Source organism: Hylobates moloch, unplaced genomic scaffold (assembly GCF_009828535.3).
Source record: "Hylobates moloch isolate HMO894 unplaced genomic scaffold, HMol_V3 SCAFFOLD_7, whole genome shotgun sequence".
NCBI classification, from domain to species: Eukaryota; Metazoa; Chordata; class Mammalia; order Primates; family Hylobatidae; genus Hylobates; species Hylobates moloch.
Window position 1 is genome coordinate 92,966,028 of NW_026652282.1, and position 25,267 is coordinate 92,991,294.

Consider the following 25,267-nt stretch of genomic DNA (forward strand, 5'->3'; position numbering starts at 1 on the left):
CTGCCCGCCTGGGCTTCCCAAAGTGCTGGGATTACAGGTGTGAGACACCGCGTCTGGTCATCTGTGGGTCTTTTGTACGGCTTTTATTAAAAGGACCTGGGCAGATATATTAGTTCACTCGTGTTCTTGAAACCTATTTTGTTGGCATTATGGAGAAATTATTGCTGGATGTTACACAGTGTAGAGAAAATTGAATAAAAGTTCACTGGGAAGGGTCATGATCTATTTTGGCCATTTAAGTATGTGAGGATATATTTATCTTTATAAAAATAAATTTGAAAGTAGAAAGAAAAAGTTACTCATAATACTACTAGTTTAACCCAACGATTACAATTTTATGTCCTCTTCTGATCGTTTTCTGTAGGCATATTTTACATCATTATAATTTGAATGTCCTTATTGTTTTGTGTTATTTGACTTTTTATGGCAGCTTACTGTCTCCTTGCTGGGATTCACCATAATTTACATAATCTAGCCAAATCATGGGGAGTATGGATTTTGGAGTAGCAAGAGATTATTTTTGGAGTTAGATTTTAGAAAGCTTTGGACATCTGCAAAAATTTGAACCGTATCCTAAAGACAAGAGAAAGCTTTGAAGGTTTAAGGGAAAGGATGGACAGAGAGAATCGCATTTAAACTCCATTTGAAGTAGAGTTATTTTTATTTTTTGTATAATTCCTTGCTTTTTGGAATGTGTGTGCTTCATATGCAAAAAAGTAGTTTCCCGATCTAGACTGCCATCTCTTTGAATTCCACTGCCACATCTGCCTCTCTTAGTTTTCTGTGTATTTTAGAGATTCCGTCAGTTTAACCTGCCTGGCTGACAGGTGGTGTCCCAAATCAAAACGGTTTTTTTCCCCCGAATAAAGCGTGCCCGTGTAGCTGTACAGATTTCGTCCCCTGAAAATTCATCTGAAATCTCAATTTTCCTGAGGGGAGCAATTAAGGAAGATACATGAACTCTCCCCTCCTCTCCATCCTGTCAGGTGCCCCTCTTTTTTGATGGCCCCACCTCTGTCTAGACAACCCTGACAGTGTAGAAGTTTCCATCTCCTTTCCCTTTCCCTCTCCATGTTCCCTCCCCTTCAGTTTTTTCCCCCTCCCAGGCGCTTCCTGCCTGGAAACAAAAGATTGGTCCCCAGTAGCCCACTCAGGGCGATTTTAGTTTTATGCTCACCATCTGATTGGCCTAGGTAAGGTGCAGAGCTCGGGTGACGTAATAGCAGAGAAGGGCTAGGGAGCGGTTGCCGAGCAGGGGCTCTACCGCGGGCGGGCAGCTGTGCCAGCTAACCGTCTGGGATCTCGCACTGGGGGCTGCAGCTTTTCCCCGCCTCGAACCAGTGTGCGGGGGCGGGAGAAGAGCCAGGGGGAGCGGGCTGGGCTCGGGGCTGCGGCTGCGGCCGCGGGGCTGCGGCTCCCCAGCCCCACCAGCTGGAGCGCTCGGAGGTAGAGGAAAGGTCTTGACGGGGTGGCTGGATCCGTGGCAGGTAAATCCCGCGACTAACTGCACCCGGGCTACCGCGGGGGGAGGGGGTGGCTGTTGGATGATGCTTTAAGACTGCTGGGCAAATGTTCTGCCTTTCCGGACCCCCCTCCTGTCCTGTTTGTGCCCCAGCCTCGAGTCTCCTACGTGGCTCCCCGGAGCCCTGAGACCAAGCGAGCAGTTTGCATGATCCCAGTTCTCAGACAAGTGGGTGTGTCAGGGCCGTTCCCAGAGGGCCGGGGCTCCTTCGCTTGGTCAAACCCTAGACTCGTTTACTGGGGCCTGGGCCGCTTGAGGCAAAACCCGCCTTGAAAGCTACGTCAGCCTGTAAGTCTTCCCTTTCGCACCCCCCCCCCGCCCCCCTACCCAGCCCCAGTAGCTGTGACAGCAGTTCCCTAGAGAAGGGGAGGGGGTGTGGCCACGGTCTGGCCAAGTCCGGGGCAGAACCCCCCCCCCGCCCCTTACACACACACACACACACACACACACACACACACGAGAAAAGAGAAAAAGTGACGATTTTCTTAAACGGGCGCCTTCCCCTCTTTCTTTTATTTTTCTTTATCCCCCTCCCCTTTTTTGGTGGGGGGATGGTAATAACAGGGGGACCCTTTTCTTCTCATGTGGGGATTGGAATGATGCAATAACGTCCCCAGAAAGCTCGGGGTCCCTGGATTGGCCCTCTCTTTGTCTGGGGAGCAGTGTCATTGCGTCCACTGCCTCTCCTCTCCTGTTCCCCTTAGCTGGCTGGGGGACATTGCCCTCAGTTTGTGAACTGGCTCTGGCAGGATTACTGCCGCACTTTTGGGTGAACTGAACATTTTAGATTCTTGCTCTGGCAAGTTTTCCTTCCCTAGGTGGTGGTTAAGGGGTGGGGTGGGGTGGGGTGGGGGATGGTGGGAAGAGGGGGATTCAGGCAAGGAGAGAGATAGAGGCCCCACTTGTTTTTTTTTTTTTTTTTGGTCCCACCTTTCAGAATCCAGTTCCAGATTCTAGACTTGAGGGTTCTGGGCTGTTGGTCTGTAGAAGCAAAGGAGAGAAGGGTGAGTGGCTTGGCTTTGGGAAGCATGATGGGGGCGGTTGCAGTGCTATTTTTAAAAAACGGCTTTCAGCAGGGAAGCCTTTAGCCATGTTAGTCTTGCTCCCCCCATGGTTTTGCAGACTCAAATCCAGGCCAAGTGTATGGCTGTCTGAGGTATTGGAACAGAAGGAGGTCCATTCCTGTTGGTGACAACACCGTGGCCCTGTTCTGGGATGAGCGAGGTGTAAAGGTCAGTGCGGTTTTCACTGGGCCATTTGCAAAATTATAATTGGGCAAGATCTGTGATTTGGTACTTGAGGCCTCCAATCAGGGGCAACTTTGGGCAAAGAGACTTGATATGGTAATGAATGACTAACAGGCGGAGGCTTGGCGACAGAGCCATTTGTAAGCCTCTGTTTCTGGATACAAGTGTCATATCCCCCAGCCCATGCAAGAAGCAAAATGGGAAGAGACTAGGAGGTAGCCTGGGCAAGAGCTGACAGCTGAGAATCCTGAGGTCAGAGAGACCTTAGGATGTCAAGGAGCTGACCCTGCAAGCCTCCGGACAGGCAGCTGGGCCTTGTAGGAGAGACCTGACAGGAAAAGGAGGTTCACATGCAATAGGGTTATAAGCTAGGGGACACAGGACCCTAGGGACATTTTGACCAGCTAACCATTCCCACAGGTTGCAGATTTTCCTGGTCAGAGGTGGAAATGGTATATAGAGCAAACAAGTTTGCTGAGGTCTTGGGAGAGGGTGAGTAGTGGACATACCAGGTGAGGGAAATGAGAAATAAAAAGAACTGCAGGGATGGGGAGGTGCTGACATCCGAGACTTTGCTATTATGTGTTCAGAGACTAAGCTACTAAATTAAGGTTAAAGAAGGTGGCCAAGGCAAAAAAACAAAACAAACAAAAAAACCCATCAGATGTACAGATTGGATGTAGTAGGCAGGAAGGCAGGAGCAAACTAGAGAGAGATAGAAGAAAAGTCATGGCCTTACCAAGAACCCAAAAGCCCTGAATTCTCTGGTGAGATAGGCAACTCTGGTGGTTGCGGCAGCTGTAGCTCAGCCAAGAATTAGAAGGATGATTCTAGATATTTAAAATCAACAGCATCCCCACCCACGTAACCCACCTTCAGGAACCAGTAGCTTTAACCAAGAGAACAAGAAACTCAATGAGCAGCAGCCTCAACAACTGGCTCTTTCCTCCTGGGTAAGGAGAGGGCAGTGGGGAAGGACGGTGCCTCAAAGGGAAGTGGAGGCGCTATCAATCTGGCCGAGACAGGTAGGTTGACTGCTTTTACATGGGTGGGCTGGGGCCTGGTCTGGGACCCCTGCTCAAAAAAAAAAAAAAAAAAAAAAGCCCTCCTTCTCAGGATCCCTGGGGACCCTGTGTGCGTAGGGAACTGTGTAAAACCTTTACTTCGGAAGGTAAGTGCAGCCGTCTAGGCATCTGGGGCATACTTAAGCCTGCGCTACGCGTCCCCCACCCCACCCCCACCTGCCGGGGGCTAGGCGTTTCCCTCTGCAGGGCCTGGGGTGGACTCGTCTGCCAACTCGGCACTACACAGCTTCTCCAGCAGGGGGCGGAAAAGGGCCTGCAGCGACGCGCAGGACCCGAGTCCTCCATTTCAGGTGTGATGCTTCAGCCTGGGATCAACTAAGAGCCACACATTTAAAATCTCATTTAGGGTTACCGGAGAACCAAATGAACCTCCGGGTCTGGCAGTCTATTTCCATTTCCTCCCAGATATGCGTCGCTTCCTACCGCGCTCTGTGGCTTTGGAAGGCATTTGCATTTACATACGCGGTGATTATTTGAGTCACTAATACACACAGCCTAACCGGGGGTTTAATTGGAAATGTTAATCAATGCAATAGATCTGTGTCTGATTTCCACATTTGGTCAATTATCTGCAGATTGGAGCAATCTGTGCTAAACCCAGGGGATGCAATGAGGAGCAAAACGGTGCAGCTACAGCTGGGTCTGAGTCTGGGAAACATAGTGGGGAGATGGACCTTGAAAACTGGAAAGAGAGTAACAATTTACTGGTGGGAAGAGGAAATCTTAGAAAGGTGTGGTCACAGAGAGGCCTGATTGCTGAGATGGAATAGGATGGCCTTGGAACCCGCATGGTGGAGAGGGAGGCCAGAGTTTTTGAGGTTGGAGGGGTCTGAATTTGGAGAGTGAAGTTTTTTAGGGGCCAAAGGACCAGGAACTGGAGTGGAATGAACCCTGGGAGTCAGAAGTCAAGTGTTCTGGAGGGCTAGGGCCTGGTCTGGGACCCCCAAACACATTGTCCCAGACAGTGACAGTCTGGGACCCCTGTTGTGTTTGGGGGTCCCAGACAGTGTGTTTGCCCCTCTCTAGGCCTCAGTTTCCTTGTCTTTCAAACGATGAACTTGACACTAGTTGTTCTATAAGGTGGTCCATTTATTCTTGGTAATGAAGACAGGTCCACTAAAGTATAGCCCTCTTCTTCCCCTGTCAGAAAAATTATCCCTTCTTTTTTTGTATGCCCTCCAGTTTTAGGGAAAACAATACAAAACAACCCCACAACCACATATATTTCATCTCTTTCAACAGTGTGGCTTTACTTTTACTTCATGTGAATGGGGAACAGGAGGGAAAAGAGAAGTCCAAGTTAATAATCTGCTAGGGACCCTATAACCAAGCCCCTGAAAGGTTCTGTGTGGGTGGGTCTCACAGACCTGAGGGGATGGGTGGGTGGCGGTATATTCACTAGTGGCCCTTACTCCCTAACTCAATCTCAAAACAAAGTCTTGGGATGAAGGTGAAGGAAGGGCCTGGCTTAGGGTGTATATGTTTTTCCTTCGTGTCCTCCTCCCCCATCTCCCTCTGAGCCCCAGGCACTGTGGAATTCAGCACCCTAAAAGAAACACTATCCTTAACAATCAGCACAACAGTGCCCTCTAGTGACCTTAATGGGGACAATTTTAAGAGCTCCCCATGCATCCCAGGTCCCAGCCTGTTCGCCAGTGCCCTTGTGCAGCGGTTGTTCCTTGTGGAGAAGGCTCCCAGTCCTTCCAACCAGCCTGATAGAGAAACTCAGCCAGCCATCGTTTCCTGCAAGTCCTTCTCCTTGCATATATGGATGGGGCTGGGGGTTTACAGAGGGAGTCAGCTCCCCACAACTTCCTCTCCAGCGCTGTTTCCTTTGGGCCTGAAAAAGGTTCCAAACCTCCTTTCCTAGACATCTTCGGTGCTGAGCAAGACACTTGGCATGGGAAGGCTCTGTGGTAGAGAGAGTAGATGTCCAGAGCTTCCACCTACCCCCACCGCCAAGGTGGCAGCCCTACTTCCCAGACAGAGATTCTGGCAGGAAGTTGGAATGCAGCAAGGTGGCTGGGGGTGGAGTTGGGTTGGTGATGGGTATTGGGTATGTATGAGATGTGTGCACTGATTTCTACCTCAGTCTCCAACAGGAGGCTGAGCCATAGGTGCACAACAAGGCGGTATAGACATACAACATGATATAGGCACACAATGCCCACAACACTGTACAGACACACAACATGGCATACAGATATGACGCAATACGAATTAGACACATTGCACATACACAAAGGATGGAAGAGATGCAATTCACATGCAACACAGTACAGACACATAGCACTCACACACACAGTAGCTTATTGACATGATCACGTATACAACATGATATTAACAGGACACTGTACACACACACAATATGATGCAGACTCAATACATACATGTCATGGTAGATATGACACAGCACACATACACAGACATATAACATGGTACAAGGAACTGTGCAGATATACATGACCCAGTATGCACATGTGCTCACATGCAGGATATCTCCCCTTGCCCTACTCTCAACACAACACACCCCCAGGCAGGTGAGAGGAGTGTGGCTACCAGGTGGAATACTGTGTCCTGTCAGTTGATTCTGCACTGACTCGAGCAATTGGTGAAATAAAGGCAGGCCAACATGGAGTTAAAAAGTGGTGCTACAATTGGGGCTGCGGGGAGGTGGAGGTGGGCTTCAGGAAAGCTCTTGATCTTGCTCAAAAACATGGAGGTTCTTGGTAGTACAGGTAGGGGGTGTGTTCTCCTCCTCTTACATCCTCTAGTATTGTTTCCCACCCCAGTGGGTGGATGCTGCCTCTGCTGTCTGCCCTCATCCCCAGAGATGGGCAGGGGGCTTCTTGAAGCCACTCTTCCTGTGCCCTCCTTGAGCCCCACCCCTCTCTGGAGCTTTGGCAGCTCGCACTCCTCTCCCCCTCACCCCACCCTCTTGCAGGGTGAGATCTTGCAGGGTGAGCTCACGTAGGGAGGGAGGGGGCGAGTACACCATTCAATGGTGCAGTGGGTGGGATTTGGAAAGGCTGCCTGGAGTGTGCATGTGGGAAGCACACATGGAATGCCAGGGATGCTGGGGGACAGATATGCTCTGGAGTCTTGCCCGAGAGCAAGAGGCAGACCCAGAGTATGGCTTGGACTTTAAATTCCAGAAGGGGGAATTGGAGATCATGGGGCTTTTCTTGGCTCCCTAAGGCTTCAATTTTGCAATCTCCGTGTTTAGATATCCATCTAGCCATCTCTTTGGATTAGGACCCTGTTCATTCTGGTCTGTAATAAATAGGTGCTAGCCTGAATCATGCCTCCTTGAGAATTAGCATGTAGTTTCTGCTTTTCTTTGAGGACAAACACCGCTGGGGGAAGGGGAAAGGAAAGCAGAGTAGGAAGGATTGCAGACATTGGAGTTCTACAAAGAGAAGATCAGCCTGTCCCTTGAGAGGCTCAAATGATTGTGGGAAAAGGCAGAAAGGGAGGGGTCAAAGAGACTCAGTCTCCTTCATGGTTAGACATGGAAACCTCTGTGGGAAAAATAGGGTAAATTATCACCAAAACAACAACAGTAAACAGTATGTATTCGCCCTAAGAAACCTGGGGAGGACTGTGGAAGACTTACCTGGTGGAGACAGGAGAAGGTAGAGGGGAGCTCCAATCAGGGTCAGAGGCTGGGGCCTTCAGCACCTGTGAGATGGTAGCAAATTAGGAGGCCTCAGAATGCTGTTGCCTGGCAGACAGACTTTTTCCCCCTTCTCCAGTGAAAGAGGTTAGTGAAAAGGGGAATGGAAATGGAGGTGGAGACTTAGAGTTGAGGGATGAACTGAACTGAACTGAACTGAATGCAGTGCCACAACGTCAGGAAGCTCATATATTCACAGAGCCAACCTGCACTGGCCGTTGTGTCTCAGTTTCCTTTTGTCCACTGGACTCTACCACCTCCTGTGATTATATACATTGCTCCATAATTATGCAAACTATGTAAATATTTCACATCTGTCCTATTTGATTTAGTTCTTCCAACACTTATCCAAGGCAACTAAGGCAGGCCTTTTCACTTGATACTAAGCAGGCCCAGAATGATGAGGTGACTAACAGCAATTCTCAGCTTGTAACTCCCAATTCCTGACTCCCACTTCTGTGCCCTTTCTGGAATCCTATGTAACAATGCGTTTTTACACTTCTTAGCTCTCTGATTTTCTAGCTTTCTTAAGAGATTTTCTGAAATTCACCAGAGAGATTGAGAAAGAGAGAGAGAGTGTGTGTGTGTGTGTGTGTGTGTGTGTGAGAGAGAGACAGAGAGAGAGAGATGTTTGGTGGGAGTTGGATGAAGGAGCTGTAGCAGGTGGGGAAAGAGGTTCCCTCTCCCCTACAACGCTTCTCTCGGCAGGTTTCCCCCAAGAAAGAGCAGCTGAGTCCTTGCATCTTGTGGCAGCTGGTGTGCCCAGCACTGAGTCTGTAGGAGCTGAAGCCAGCCTGGACCCTTCTCATGGGCAGTGCCCACCTGTGCTGAAGTCCTGCAGCAGTGGCGGTGTGAGGTGAGTAATGGAGTCCAGGGCAGGGAGTTAGGGATCTCCAAATGCAGGCAAATGCTGCTTTTCCACCAGATCTCCCAATATCAAAGACTCTGCCTGGACCTCGTGAGCTAGGCCTCAGGGCATGACCCCTATGTTCTGGGGAATTTTGCCCAGTACAGCTGCCTTTAGTCTCTTGCCTCCCTCCTATCTCTAATATGGGAATGACAGTCTTGACCTACATTTTGGGGTGAGGAGGAGAAACAACATAACAATCGTTGCCAAGTCCGTTGCAGATGTCAAGCACCATCTAAGAGCTTCGGTATAACACAGACATGCTTCCCATCAAGCTGTCATTTTCTTTTCTCCTCCTTTCCTGGTGCCTGGGTGGCTTTTCAGCCACATGCTGCAAATTTGCCAATCAGTTCCTATGATTTCTACTGCCCCATAACCTTAATTTTACCTTCCTGTTTGAAGCGTACCCCAACCCCTTCCATCCCTGCTGCTGGGCCTGTCAGACTTAGCTTAAACCTTCCCGAACCTTCCCTCTGCTTTCTCACCCAACCGTGATGCACTTCCTCCACCAGGTCTCCAACAGCACTTGAGTCTGTAGCGTGCAGTGTAGCACTTGCTGCCCTACTGCCTTAAATAATTCTTGCATGGTTTCTGGAGTATTCATCTTACCAGGAAAACTAGATTGTAAGCTCTTCAAGGGCAGGGACTAGATCTTACAGATCTCTAGTCTCCCTTAAAAGGGCTCAACAGTTCCTCAGCAGCTTTGCAAGTTGGGCCTCTCTCTTTTCCTCTGCATTTCTTTCAGGTTTCATGGCCCGTCTCTCCGATAATCTATTTGTTTCTTTGTCTGCCTTTCAGGCAGGCATTATAACTTCTTCTGTCAGCTTCTCCATCTGGCCTCTGTTGCTATTTCCTGCAGTCCAGCTACCTGGTTGTAGCTTGCTGTCCCTCCGTCTGGTCTTCTGTCTGTCTATCAGTTGCTTAGGCATCTCTCCTACTACCCAAATCAAAAAACAACCAACCAAATGTTTTTTTTAAAAAAAAAAACAGAAAAACAAACTAAACAAAAAACAAGCAAGGAATAAGCGATATAGTTCCCTTTCACACTGAGCGTACAGTGCGCCTACAGACAAGGTAAAACTGCAGCTCAGCAGCAGGTGTTTCTGTGATGCCTTCTTATGAAAGGGAAGCTCCAGAGTTTCAGCCATGGAATTGAAGGTATGAAATTACAGCCTTGTTGATACTGATGCATTCAACTTTCTAGCGATGTTCTGGTAGGGGATCCTCTTTAGACCTTGACGGACAGAAGGTAACTAGGACTGACTAAAATGAGAAGCCCCTGAATCGCTCTTTGGTGTTCTGTGACAGATGCAATAATAACTTGTATTTATTGTCTACTGTTGCCAGCTCTATGCTAGGCACTTTACTGGCATGATACCATTTTCTCCTATGATAATCTTGCAAGGTAGGTATTTTTTTTTCTAATAGTTATTGCTGTTTCTGATTATACAAGTGATACTAGCTGAAGTTAGGTATTATCATCATCACTGTTTTACCAAGGAGGAGATAGAGGCTGAGAGAAGCTAAGTAACTTGCCCGTAACAGAAGACATGCTGTGGCTTTGGGAAGAAAGGGACTTCCTGGAGAGAGTTTCCCAGCATCCAAAGTTATTTTGGTATCTTTAGTTCATGCACATACACATACATACTCTCACAAGCACATTCCTGTACTCTTGTACATTCACACAGTCACATCATCCCCTGGGCTCACTCACTTTTCATACTGGAGTCATTCAAAATGATGATCACTCTTACCCCCTCACCCTCACACACAATCATATTTACATACATGCTACGTTTATATACATTCACACTGCCACAAATTCACATTCACATATTCACATTTTCATATTAATGCACACAACACACTTACCATACACCCCACCCTCATGTTCACAGCTACTCACACCTTTATGCTATTAATATTCTCACACACACTCAATCATACACTTTCACACTTACATTCACACAGAGGATACAATCACCTTTGCCTGCCCAAATTCCCATATAGTCACACATACGCTATACACAAATAATACATTGACTTTCCCCCTGCACACACTCCAACTGTTTCTTATACTCACAGCCATTCATACACTCGATTTCATACACTCCAGTGTACTTGCATTGATGTCGTCACTGTTTCTTCCTCACAGTCACAAACTCATCACAGGGACACAAACGTGCATACATGCTCATATATCCACGTTTATATTTTCTCACACTATAAGCACCATCTCACCCACTTGCACTTTTACACTTAGAATTACACACTCTTGCATTCATATACACAGAGCTAAAACAACCTCCCTACTCCTGACACATTCACACATAATCATATTCATACATAGAAACATACATTTTGCCACACATTCACACTCACACACTCACTTTCTTCACACTGAGACATCATCACACTCTATACCAAACTTGCAGGCACATACGCTAAAATACAACCATACACACATGTTTTTATAAACTCAGCCATTTTCACTGAAAACCATCACTCTACCCTCTCAAACTCAAGCACAGTCACTTACACACACAGGTATATTCACGTTGACTGACACATACGTAGGCTCATTCACATTCAGTACTCATACAAATTCACATAAACATACCTACTGCACATGTACTTAACACTCACATATTCACTCACTTTCACATTCGCGACTGTACACTCAAAATTATACACGCCCTTATTCCCACAGACAGACAAGCACTCCTCCACATTCGTGTACATGCACATGTGTACCCTCTCACACACCATCCCCCACTCATACATCACACATTTTCACACTGGCCCAATCACACTTACCACACACTCACATTCTTATACATTCCCACTCTTCTACTTTCATACTGACACACCCTCACTCACATCGCTACACACATTTGCACCAGCGCACATATAATGACATGCACAGTCACTGACTTGCATTCACACTAGCACATACCACACTGACATACACAATTCACATTGCAATAGTCAGTTGACTGTGCTTCACACAGGCAATTACTGATAACACATATGACAACATAGACTCACACTCACACTCGCCATGCCACATTCTCACTTACATTGATACACTTACACTGACACACCTGTTCAGGAAGTCATACACTCTCCTGTAATCCACCATGTACTCTTACTCAGACTCTCACATGAACACGTTGACACTTAACTACCACTGAGATAATCACATTGACCCACATCTATTCACATTGATTCACACATACTGCTAGTGACCCACACTCTCACTCATACATACTTTCCCAAACTCTTACACATCCGCCTCCCATACCAATAACCCTGCATTTATATACTTTCTCGCTGACACACACACACGGATACATCTAATTGCAAGAAATAGTTTATATTCACAGTTGTCTCTTTTTTCTTTGTTTGCCACTAGTGCTGTCCTCACCCCTGCTGAAAGGTTATATTGGCAACCAATCGCCAGAGGAAACATGTTGGTCTCATCCAGGAGGTCAATGAGAAATAGATCCTTTCAGAGCAGAAAGGAGTAGAATTTATGTCTAGGATTAAAAAAGAAAAGGCTCAAACCCACAGATCAAGTTTTCCTTATCCTTTCCACATACTTTTTCTTTTTTCAGAAATCATCTTTAATACAGCCTTAGCCAGTCCTGTCCAACACAGGTTGGAGTTTAGATGGTGTGTTTATTTTCTGGAAGTTTTATGGCTTAACTTGCTACCTCATTTCTTTCCTATGGTGAAAGGAAGGTGAAGGATGTGTTTCTTTATGTGCTGTTAATGGTTTCTTATACAAAAGTGCATGTCTCTGGTTTTATATTTACGATCTGGAATTGCCTGCTGATTACACACATGGAAAGGGCAGGCCTGCTTCCACCTGGCACCTCTAATCGAGCCAGGTATACTTAATACCCTGTTAACCCTGGAACATGGCACTCAAGGAAAGGAAAGAGAAGGTTAATGAACTAGCTGGATGATAAGGTAAATTTGTACTGTGAGTGTTCGTGTGTGATAGTAGACCCCACTGAAATTTCAACAGCTGTTACTAACAAGTTACAAGAGGAGATTTTTCAGTAGGCGTGGATAAAGACAAGCTGAAGGAAGTTTCTTGCACTTCAGAAAGACTGTAGATTTCCCTGCAAGTGGATAAAAAGAAGCACAAACCCAGGAGTGAACTAATGGATCAGGAGCCTGGTGCAAGAGTCATGTGCCACCAGAGATTTGAAAACACAAGAGCATCTTTCAGGGGTGTCTCTAGTACATGGCTTCTGCTGGAGTCACCCTGGAGCAAAAAATGACTTCAGAATATACCCAAGCTGCCATTTGGTATGGGTTCTAGCATGCCTTAGGGAAGAGCTTATTCTCTGGAATATAATCCAACTCCCTGCCATTAGACTGAGAACTTCTTTGATAGCAAGAACTATATTATCTTACTCATTTTGGTTTCTTGATACCTAGCGCAATGCTAGGTCCAGAAAAGCTACTTGTGAGACTCAGTTAAGAAACTAAAGGGGACACCTGAGCAGAAACATCTTATCAATACAGACCCATTGTTTCTCTTCTTCTCTTCCTCAATCCCAGATTTGCAGTGACATTACCAGCTCAGATTGAGGATTGTCTGTAGGCCCCACATAGAGCTAGACCCAGAGATTCAAATGGGTGAAAGACACACCATTTGCCCTCTAAGGTACTTTCATTTGTGTGGGAAAGATCAGGTTGCCATGAAACAGTAGTATGAGGCAACAGTCTGGAAGCTTGGGCATGGAGGGATCTTTATCATGAAATCCACTGGTCTGTAGGCTCCAAAGGCCTTGACGGTTCATAAGTAGTTGGGGACAGCAGTCAGAATTTAGAGAAGTCACTTTCCAAAGTAAACTTCCTTGTAGATAGCTTGCTTAGCACAGGGCTGTGCCATATTCCCAGAAGATTGTATAACAGAGTACTCTGTTACTGGGCCTAAAGTGGAGTAATAAGAGTTATCTGCAGACCTTAGCGAGATTATTGTACTTATTAAGATCTAACCACCACCTCCTCCAAGAGACAGCTTAAGACAGGGGTTCCCAAACTCTGGACTGCAGACCAGTACTGGTCTGCAGTCTGTTAGGAACTGGGTAGCACAGCAGGAGGTGAGTGGTGGATGACAAGCATTACTGCCTGAGCTCCACCTCCTGTCAGATCAGGAGCAGCATTAGATTCTTATGGGAGCGTGAGCCCTATTGTGAACTGCACATGCAAGGGATCTAGGTTGTGTGCTCCTTATGAGAATCTAATGCCTGATGATCTGAGATGGAACAGTTTCATTCCAAAACCACCCCATTGCCCCATGTCCATGGAAAAATTGTCTTGCACAAAACTGGTACCTGATGCCAAAAAAGGTTGAGGACTGCTGGCTTAAGAGAAACAGCTGGGCAATTTTACATTTGGAAATTTTTGGCCATTACATCAAGATTCACCAAAGGCAATTTATATAATTTGCAGGACTGGCTGAATATTAGGAAGAGAAAAATGCACCTGCCTGAATGTGCTTGAATTCAGTGAGAAGCACTGAGAAAACCCATTCCCAAACCCATCATGCATTTATATGATATTTTATACTTTTCAAAATGTTTAATAACCCATTCTTCATTTCAATAGAGGTGTTAGGAGCACCAACTCTGGTATCAGCCAGACCACCATTTGAATCCCAGTTTGGCCACTTCCTAGCTGTGTAACCTTATTGGAGAAATTATCCCATTGCTTCTTAGGCCTTTTGGCTAAGATCAAGTGAAGAGAAATTACTTATCCCCCTTAAGCCTCAGTGTCCTTATGTGTAAAATGGGAGTAACACTAATGTCATCTACCTCATGGAGTTGTTAAGAGGATGAAATGAGATAATATATGAAAGTGTTTAGCAAAATGTCTGGCTTATAGTAAATGTTTGACACAGTATAGAGCTTATTATCTTTACCATAGCCCTTTGAGGTAGGTACCTTCAAAGGGCAGATTCTTGACATAACAGAGAAACAGTATGGTTCTTTACAGCCAAAGATTGATTTTCACAGGACTTGTTGCCTGTTTTCCTTTAAGTCTTTATTTCTGCCTAGCCACAAACTAGGTGTCCGTGCTCATTCCCCCTCAAGACGATGAGTGAAAAATAGGATTAGTTCATGGAGTTTCCTCAACTACTGTGTCTCTTTAGGACATGTTTATCTTGCAGCAATGTGTCCTGTTCATTTAGCTGTCACCTCTAGTCCTACTTCCCCCCTTGAAATCAGTTAAAGCCATCAGTGATGCCACCTTTATTTGCTGGTACCCAAACTTGTGGGGGTGGTAAGTAGAAGAGATTCCTAATGTAGGTGGAACCAGCAATTGGTTCTCTTATCATAGGCATTCTTCTGTCCTTGATTCTGATTGTTGAAATGTCTGTTTTGTGGGTGGAAAATCTGCTCATTTTCAGGCTTTGGTCCCAAACACCACAGTGGAAGCACAGTTTACTTACGACAAAGCCCTAAGAACATTCATGTTCATGCAAAAGCTGTGAGTAACTACAGAATTTAATATGAAACTTTCCATGACTTAGGAAACAGAAATAAGCGCACGGGCATTGATGTCACATAGACATGGGATGGTATAATCTTACTATTACATTTACTAGTTCTGTGACCTTGGTCAAGTGACTTAATGAATGTGCTTCTTCATATGTGGAATGAAAATACTGTAATAACACCTCAGGGGTTATGCAAGTTATGTGAACTTGTACCTAAGTAACTTTTAGCAGAGTGCGTGGGCCATGATAAAATTTCAGCGAATGATAGCGATTTTGTTTATGGCTTGTGAAATCTGTGACAATAAACTGTAAACATCTAATGGTAGAATGTCTTGAATTACTTCAGAGCAGTTCCCAAATGTGGATATGTGATCCTCACAATCTACTGGTTACATGATCACCTTTTCTAGATGAAGAAATAGCTTCAGAGGGATGAAGAGATGTACCTAATGTCATGCAGCTTGTGAGTGGCAGTGCTAGGCTGAGAAAGCACCAGTCCAGATGATTGAATATTTGCACCTTCACTTGGAAAAGTTTTTTGGGGGCTACAGTTAGCAAATAAGAACAATTTGAACTGAGCATAATCCTTCTTGTGACAAAATATCTAAATGTGAGCTACAGTTTATCTACAAATCGAACCATAGGTGTTTCTCTTTGTATCTTGTGCAATACCCAGAATGTTGCAAGAGTGAAACAAATGTGACATCATAGCAGTACCTTTCCAAACATAGCTGAGTGATATAGGGCCACAGTAGTACCATTCACCACCAAGAGGAAAATCTTTCTTGAGGCATAAATACTGTGTGGTTCTGCTCATGTTGCTCCAGTAACACGAAGTGTTCAGAGTCTGGGAATTCTTAAAACATACAGAAACTCTTCAACAGACCTGTGGCGCCACTTGGCCGTTTCTCTTCTGACATGACAATTATAAGACATCAAGCTTAGTAAACGTTAGGGAGAGGATGGGAGGACAAAAAGATAGGAGCACTTTTGGCCTTTTTGTAACATTTTTCTCATCGCCAAATATTCATCTTGAAACACTCTTCTCTTGGTTTCTGTGACAACATATCAGTTCTCCTGCCTCTTTGACCATCTTTCTCAGGGATCATTAGTCGCTCTTCCTCTTCCAACCTCTAAATGTTGGTGTTCCACAGAGATCTGGTCTAGTCCTCTTTCTCATTCTGTATTCTTCCTGAGCAATTGTGCATATTCCCATGCTGATGGCCTCCAAACAAATATCTTCATCCCACATGTCCAGCTCTCCATTGAACAGTTTCATAATGCCAAATGAATGTGTTAGAACCACTGCTACAATTGTATCTGTCTTAATATTGCTATCTCTGTTATGAGGAATAGATATAGCTAGAGATACAGTTTTTCCACCACATGTGAATTGATGTTTCTTTCAATTATTTTATTACTTGCCATGTAGATTATACTTTTCAAAGACAAGATGCTTAGATATGTGTCTTGCTTCCCACTAGATATTTCTAGTTAAGTTTTTACTGATATTTCTATTGTGTCACTGGTTTTATCCTCTTATCTTTGCCTATTGCAGTCTTGGTAGAATTATTATGTTTGTTGGTAAAGTCTGGATAAAAATTTAGATTAATTTTCTAGAAATTATAAGTGCTCTTCTATTGGCCAAAATATTATAATAATTTGTTCTTATTCTCTTTAGAGTGCAATTATTGCAGGTGGTCTAATGGTTGCTTATACAAGGGACTTCCAACATATTCATATTTGTTATCAGCACACTAACTTCATTAGTTGTTTTTCATCCCCATTCTAAGCTATTTGGTTATTTTCATTTCACAAACATGGAAACTGAGGCACGGTTCTGTTTGGAATCCCAAATGTAAACTAAAGCCGGCAAAAACCATTAGGCCTCCCATACTCCTCTGGGCCTCTTGGCATAGAAATATATCTCTACCCTGATTTCCATTTGGGGTCCTGAGAACAGTTAATCTATCAAGCCTAGCATCTCTACCATCTTTGGCCAATGTCCACTGTAGAGGCCTCTCTTGACATCTCTCTTCTCCTGTCTTCCTATTCCCATGCTGCATGTGCTTCCTGTCTCCTGACTGATTATCTTAGTGTTGTCACTTTTCAAAATGATTTCCATGTTCCTACCTGGAACATCTGACTCCATAGGAAAAACCTTTCCCAAGTCTTCAACCTTAGGCATCTGCTACATTGTCACCTGAGTAGTAGTTCTGAAATTCAAAGTTAATCATGCTCACTACTTGAAACCTCTTCATATACACAAGAGGAGTCCAAACCTTGTAGAAAGGCATATTAAACTCTTCTTAATTTGTCTCTATGGATCTTATTTTTTTCCATTCCTCCTTTTTGTCCCTAATCTCCTTAATACACATTGTTGCTTGACCTGAAAAATGGTGTGGTTAATTGTTCTTCCTAATTCAACTCAACTGTACTTCCCCTGTGAAGCCTCCTTCATCAGGCTCCTGGGAGTCTCTGTCTCTGTCCTTCTATAGCAAACTTTTCTCATCTTTGCACTGAGATGTCGTGGCTGACATCCATTATATTTTAAGTCTCTTCAAGGGCAGGGTCAACTTTGTTCATCTCTCACCCTAGAACCTGGTGACCTCCTACTTTCCTTTAATACCCTGTTCAAGTGCTATATCCCCTCCAGGCATCATTAGCTACCCTTCTTCCACTGTCCTTTCAAAGCATCCAGTGCCTACCTTAGCACATAATAGACACCATATAAATGATGAATAAATGAATAAATTTAAGAAGGTTTAATAATTTCTTCAGGATCACAGAAAAATCCAGAAGTAGAGCTAGAGTTAGTCATTCATTCCTTCTGTTAGAAACAATTCTTTTGGGTTTATAAAAAGCCTACTAAATAAAAACCCCCAAATTAAGTCTGCCTAACAACATGCAACTTAGTTCTTAAATGTAACATGGAAGGTAAGTTTCTTTTTCCGAGTGTTATGTGCCTAATAAATTTCCCCAAAGAGATCTGTCCTGCTTATATATGGATACAGTTCTAAAAATGCTTTTAGGTCTTACACATATTTTCTTCCAGAGTTTTGAGATCTGTTCTTTTACTTATACAGCACCAATATCATTCAGTCCAGCAGAAACGGACCCAAGGCTAATAAATCTAATCTAGCATGCTTGAAGTATTCCTTGGTTGAAATATACTGTTGAATAATAATACCTTATGCCAACCTAGTGCTTCCTACCTTTCAAATCCTATTGAATTCCTGCTCATCCTTCCATACCCTGCTCAAGTGCTATATCCTCTGACCCCTCTGGGAATATTAGCTATCCTTCCTGCTCTGTCCCTCCAAAGCATCTTGTGCCTACCTAGATTGTATCACACTGTATTCTTATTGTATATATGCATGTCTGCCTTCCTCACTAGACTAGAAGCTCTTTGAAGATAGAGATGTGTCTTTATTCTTCTCACTTTGTATGCTTCCTGTACCTGACATAATACCTAGTATATATGAATGTTGGTGGTGGGAGGATGTAAGGCCAGGCAGCTATGTTCCCTGGAACAATATCAAACACATTCCTTGTGTGTGGTAGTATGATTTCTCATATAGCAATAAGGTGAAGAGAGTCTTGCCCTTTTCTGAAGTGCTATGGCTCCTCTTTTTAAATTTTTACTCTCATTTTGCAGTGCACATATCCTTACTTGTTTTGTAGTTCTATTTTTGTCTGTATATGACATACTTTTTTAAAATTATACTTTAAGTTCTAGGGTACATGTGCACAACATGCAGGTTTGTTACATATGTATACATGTGCCATGTTGGTGTGCTGCACCCATTAACTCATCATTTACATTAGGTATATCTCCTAATGCTATCCCTCCTCCCTCCCCCGACCCCACGACAGGCCCCAGTGTGTGATGTTCCCCACCCTGTGTCCAAGTGTTCTCATTGTTCAGTTCCAACCTATAAGTGAGAACATGCGGTGTTTGGTTTTCTGTCCTTGCAATAGATTGCTGAGAATGATGGTTTCCAGCTTCATCCATGTCCCTACAGAGGACATGAACCCATCCTTTTTTATGGCTGCACAGTATTCCATGGTGTATATGTGCCACATTTTTCTTAATCCAGTCTATCATTGATGGACATTTGGGTTGGTTCCAAGTCTTTGCTATTGTGAATAGTGCCACAATAAACATATGTGTGCATGTGTCTTTATAACAGCATGATTTATAATCCTTTGGGTATATATCCAGTAATGGGATGGCTGGATCAAATGGTATTTCTAGTTCTAGATCCTTGAGGAATTGCCACACTGTATGACATACATTTTACATATCATGTGTGGCCAGGAATGAAACCCACTGCTGGAGCCTATAACCTCACTCAGAGATAGACACTTATTTATCTGCTTACACCCATCACTTAGTATGATGCCTAGCACATAGGCACTGGTAAATATTTGTGGTTCGAGTAAGTGAATTCATGCACAGATGGGTTACTTAAGGGGCCCCAATAATATATTCTCAGTTACTATCTGACACCTCAAAGAGTAGTACCTCTCTGTTTTGGGCTCAGGAGTTTTTGAAATGAAAGTCAACCAGAAATCAACAAGGATAAAGCATTAGTTGGTATATTTTCCTGTAAAAAGGAATGTTGGGCTGACATAAGATCTTTTCTTTTCCTCTCTTTATGCAGCTGTGTGACCTATAGACCTTCATTATTAAGCTGTGCAGAAGAGTATAGGGCATGCCTAGGTGATCTTTGCTAAAGGCCACAAAACCAGCTGGTGATTGACTGGCATAATTGGGAGTACTATGACATAGAGAATTTGTCAGGCTCAATCTTGAAGAAAAAAGAACACTCAGATGAGCATCATTTGATACAGAGTTATATACATGCATTATGAACACCCGAGTTTCCTCCCCTTTCTCTCTGCCCAGTGCTTTTGTCAGAATGTGCTCTAGGCTACACTGCAGTCTTCACAGGAATGACTCAAGAACTACTGACTGATTTACCCTCAGGCCTGCTGATTACAGCTCCTTCCACCAAGCCCTGCTTCTGTTTTATCTGCAGTTTTCCTCCCAAAATACCCTAACTTCCTTCTTGTGTGGTAAAGGCTGGGCCCTGTGATCTCAGCTTGGAGGCTTCCCAGGTCCACAGAAAGATTTAGGCACATAGCAGTCTTTGCTTTGTATGTATATGAGCACTAGGGAAGTAAAGCTGATCTTGTGCTGGGGTAGACATCTACTCTAGCATGAACTAATGATGAGCCATATATTCTATAAGTGGACAGCAGCAGCTGCAACCAGGTAGTAAAGTAATAAGCATTCAGCCACTTGCAAATTATGAGCTTGTATAAGCTGGGCATGGAAAGGCCATGGGAAAACCAACATACTCAATCATGAGTTCGTCCTTCAGATCAGGCTTTTAATTTCTAAAGAGACTGCTTTGGGTGTATTATAAGCTTTTTAAAAATACCCATGCCAGTTTTCTTTAATGCAAAACATTTGTCTGGCAGGCTCGAAGATGGGGAATTCCTACAAGTAAGGCCCTTGTCAGCTAAATGTTTGTCCCCTACGATTGTGAAGTGGGATGGGTAGAAAGTAGGTTTTGTCATGTTCCATTCTTCCTTCAGTATTTAAGAAAGCCTGTTTTTAATAGATGTTATTTCCTCTTCCTTAAACATAGCTCCCAAATGAGATGTTTAACTGCATGCTCAGCTCTTTTAAAATATGGGCATGTAAACATAGGTCAAGGGGCAAAAACTTGAGGAAGTGTTGCTGCATTTTACACCAGTTCAAACTCTTTAACTTCCAATTCTGGCAAGAAGTCGCTTTTTTGGTGAACTGTGAGCTTTGCTAAATTGATCTAAGTTCCTAGTTTAGAAATAACACCAAATCTCCATTGCCCCAGGTAGCTCTTCTGTTCAGATGTGAAATGGGCACCTTCCCTGTAGAAAGCTGATTTGGGTACAGAGAAATTGGGAATAGAGCAAGGACCTAGGATGATGAGCCATGATGCACAGTTTGAAAAGCAACATTCAGGCACCTCTGTGGTATGCAAAAATCTCTAGGAAATTCAGGAATTGAATTTCCAAGCTTAAATTTGAGGACATTTGTTGATATTTCACTGGAGTGGATCAATAAAGAGTATAATTATTATCCATGCATAGTAACAGAGAGCATCGAGACCCCCAGAGACTCAAGACATTGGTTTGCCATATCCTACTTGCTTGGGATGTTAGTCTATCTAATTTGTTCCATCTGAATGCTTCCAAGGATGTTATGTTCTCTGTTTGAGAACTAGGAAGTGTTTTCTTACTAAGTTTTGCTTCTCTTTTCTTTTTTCCACCAATTTCTCTGAGGCATCTTTTAGGGTAATTACTTTTGTTTTTTATGCTTAAAATATTTCTACCTCTATTCTTTATGGATCTTATTTTCTCTTTTTAGAAGCATCAATATTGGAAACAAAAAGCTGAAACCTGTAATAACGCATCGGTTTGCAAATATAAGTACATGTAAATAATCATTAGCATTTTCTGGGCATTTGCTCATGCAGCACACACAATGAATAATAAAGTATGGTGCTGCATATGTTTAGAGGCTTAAGAAGTCATTTGAAAAATAACTATACTTAAAAAAAGAAAAAGAATGATTTGTTCCTTATATGCAGTATATGGAGTCTGGATGCTGGATTATACCTATTGACTTCCTATTTGCAACCTGACGTTGAAATTTGCAACTATAATATGCTGGCTTCTTGGACTCAATTAATGTCAAGTTCCTGCTGAAAACAATGGAAGTCACTCATAAAAATGTTAACAGACAACAATACTACAGCAGAACTGACCTCATTTCCTTGTTTGTATGAGAGAGAAGATGAATGTATGCTGTGTGAGTGTGCTTGTATGTATGTCGGCAGTGAGCTATCTCTTACATGATCTAAGATTGAAACTAGGTGGCTGTAAAAAAAGCTAGTGCCTCTCTTTCTTGTCTGGCTGCTTTTGCAGATCTCCTGCCTAACAAGTAGCTCAGCTCATTCTGATCAAATGATCTTAGAATTGGCTTCCCTCCATTACACACTGTAATGGTATCTCCCTAGTGAGGCTCTCTGAAACAGCATACCCCTGTCTCTGATAGCAGAGTTCCCTTGGTGAGTGCTCCAGAAGAGGCAAGCTCCAAAACGAGGCCATGTAAGAATTGGTACAACTGGCCAACGAAACTTGTTGGAGTTTTGTCAGTAAATCACCTAGCCTTGTGACTTTAAATGGGAAAAGCCATTTGAAATAAGTAAGTACCAGCATGAAGTGGGTTGAAATGAAAAGGGTAGACCTGTTGTATGAATATTTTAGGAGGATAAAAATGTATATATGAAGAGTCTGTGTTTGTGGGTTTACTTGGATATGCATTGTATTGGTGTACTGGAAAGGGAATTGATGAGTTTAGGAGCTGAAGGATTGGATACTATTCTCGTTTTTTTCATTTGTGACCTTGGGCAAGTACTTAAACTCAATGCTTATAAATTCGTCATGTAAGAAATGGAGATAATACTTTCTTCTTCACAATGTTGATGTCAGGCTCAAAGAAGAGCAAGACATGGAAGCCCTTTGGACATTACAAAGTCATATGTTTTTAAAATGAGGTGTTGGTAATCAGATGGTAGCTGGCTTTGAAATGATGCCCAACTACTTGGCAGTTAGACTAGTGCTGATATTTCCAAATATGCTTTCTTGTCTCTGACCTGCTACAATTAGGTCTATAGGCTTATGTAATATTATGAAAAACTTACTCAGAGCTGTAACAAATACATGGAATGTATAGAGTTCCATTTCATTACTTCACACATGTATGTAATGCCTATTGGGAACAAGAGACTGTACTAGTAGTATGAAAGTGTATAATTATGACTGAGGGGCTCTTACCCTCATGGAACTTATGATCTAATGAGGGGAGTGACTTGTATAATGACTGTGCAATTTGAAACAAGATGATAAAAATGGTAATTTGGGCCCATCTAGCTGGCTATAGTTAGTGGTTGGGCTGCCCCTTTTCCACCTAGTTTGGGAATGGTAGTGTGGGTTCAGAGCTGCTAGGAGACCCAGATCTGGTTCATTCTTCTCCCTGTAAAATGCTCGCTTTGGCATCTTAGTATGTTATGGGCATTAATGTCTGAAAAGTCACTAGAAATCTTCAGATGCTAGTTGCTGTAGAAATGCAAGGTAACGTATAATATTTCTTTCAAATCCTAAGACATTGTCTCCTTTGTGGAAGGCTAGATGATTTTTTCTTTTTTTGGCAGTTAAAAATGTTCACTACATCTTCTTACAGTATCAGTCATAAGTGAGGTGGTTGGTTCTTTTGTAAATAACGCATCTAAGATAAAGTGGATTTAGTATCAGCATAGGCTAGTTAGCAAAGCATGGTTTGTTTCCCAGTCAAGTCTATGCCTGAAAGCTCAGCTAGCCATCTCGAAAATGTATGCCTTTGGTTAAAAGAGAGCCCAAGAAAGAGCCAGCAGTTGTAACTCTTGGATTTTGTTGCCCACCACCAAAGTACAATTCAGTGTACACATCATTCTGATAGTAAATGCAGCAACCTCGTCATCAATACAAAGAACAAGCCAGTGTTGATATCATTGTTTAGGGAGTTATTAGCTGACTTTGTGTCTGTGTTTACTTAATAACTTCAAGTCTGAATGCTGTTATGAAAAAATCAATTCTTTTTTATCTATAGAGATAATTCTTGTTATAAAGAATCCCCCAATTCCAGAAATTGGAAATACTCTTACATTTTAATGTAGTGAAGGTTCTTTGGTCAGTTCAAAGGTTATTTGACCTTTGAAATCCTAAAATCCATCCTCTTTTAGATGTACTCATATCAGTTCGTTATTATAGGGTTGTCATCTCATCATCTCAAGGTTTCTTGTAAGCCCCTTCTTCATTCATATATATATGTATATATATATATCAGAAATATTAGGAAATTCACCTTGGAAATTTCCCTTAGTGAACAGCTCAGTCCTGTGTTTGATCCTCTCATTTGCTATGAAAAGGGCGTTAAACAACCTTGGTGTGTGCTCAGATTTGTGATAATAGCCTTGTGTGGCTGGTGGTTTTGGAGATTTACTTCTGGGTTTGTTAGATCATGACTGTACATATGCTAACCTGGGGTTTTGTTTTTAAAAGGATGGCAGTATTAATTTAGTTTTCATTGGAAAAATATGAAAATAAATAGTTATGTCTATTTTGAAAGCAGACAGAATAATACAGACATAGTTGTTTCTATTTCTCTGATGGTATGAGATCTGATAAAAATATTTATTTCAATCACTCATGGCTTAATAGATGGTCCTACAAACTGTAGAACTGGTATTTCTGGATTCTCATCCTTCACATACTTGGATAGAGTGCTTGTAGCAAATGGACACAATTGGCATTTTTGGTTGTATTCAAACCAACACATAGTCCATAGTGTGAATTTTGGTCACATTAGCTAGAGTATAGTTGATGACCTATTTTTCTCCTTGACTTCTGGATCTACACACGTTGGTGGTGGCTTTCTTTTTTAACCTACCCAGCATTTCCTGAGTGTCCAGTTTTGGCACTTCACTTGTTAAGAGAATGCATTTTGGATGAATGAGAGACTAATGATAATTGTTTCTAATTTATAATATTTTTTTATTATACTTTAAGTTTTAGGGTACATGTGCACAACGTGCAGGTTAGTTACATATGTATACATGTGCCATGTTGGTGTGCTGCACCCATTAACTCGTCATTTAACATTAGGGCACACATGAACACATACAGAGGGACCTTCATTAACTTGCCTTGACACAGAGCTTTATTGCAAAGCATTTTAGAGAAAAAACTATTACCAAGATGCATGGCAACTATAGATTAATAAAGCTCTGTGTCAAGGCAAGTTAATGAAGGTACCTCTGTATGTGTTCACGTGTGCCCCTGTGTGTACATGCCTTCAAACTTGTGTGGGGAGTGGGGAGAAAAGGAGAGAGAAAGACAGAGGGAAAGAGAGGTAATCTCTCCTAGTACTCTGAAGAAACGGGGTATTTAGGCTCTTTGCCTATCATGAAACAAGAGGCTTATGTCTTATTGCTGATGAATTGCAAGTGTAATTACAGAGCATTGCTAAACCACATTAAGTCCCAAGGGCTGAATCAAAAATATACACCATCTACAGAAGCCATTTAAATTATCTCTGAAAAACCTAGTAGTCAAGTATGAAATTAGTCTGTGAGCAGATATAAACCGTTGCTGGTTATCCATTAAAATTAGTTCCACAATGCTAAGGGCCAATCTCTAAAAGAAAAATGAATGGC

General features: G+C 43.0%; 1 protein-coding gene across 13 annotated transcripts in view; it reads left to right on the forward strand.

The window, feature by feature from the left end:
* The window catches only part of PAK3 (p21 (RAC1) activated kinase 3), a 302,976-nt gene that overhangs the window by 169,982 nt on the left and 107,727 nt on the right, over positions 1-25,267 (forward strand). For 2 of the 13 annotated variants that reach the window (XM_032757465.2, XM_032757472.2), the window contains exons 1-4: positions 1,263-1,487; positions 2,460-2,526; positions 2,645-2,754; positions 8,239-8,386. The exons of 2 other annotated variants lie outside the window; for them this stretch is intronic. The gene's annotated coding sequence lies outside the window, so the exon portion shown is untranslated. Of the gene's footprint in view, positions 1-1,262; positions 1,488-2,459; positions 2,527-2,644; positions 2,755-8,238; positions 8,387-25,267 lie in introns of those variants that run through there. 9 more of the 13 variants (XM_032757466.2, XM_032757475.2, XM_032757468.2 and 6 more) reach the window with 5 other exon arrangements.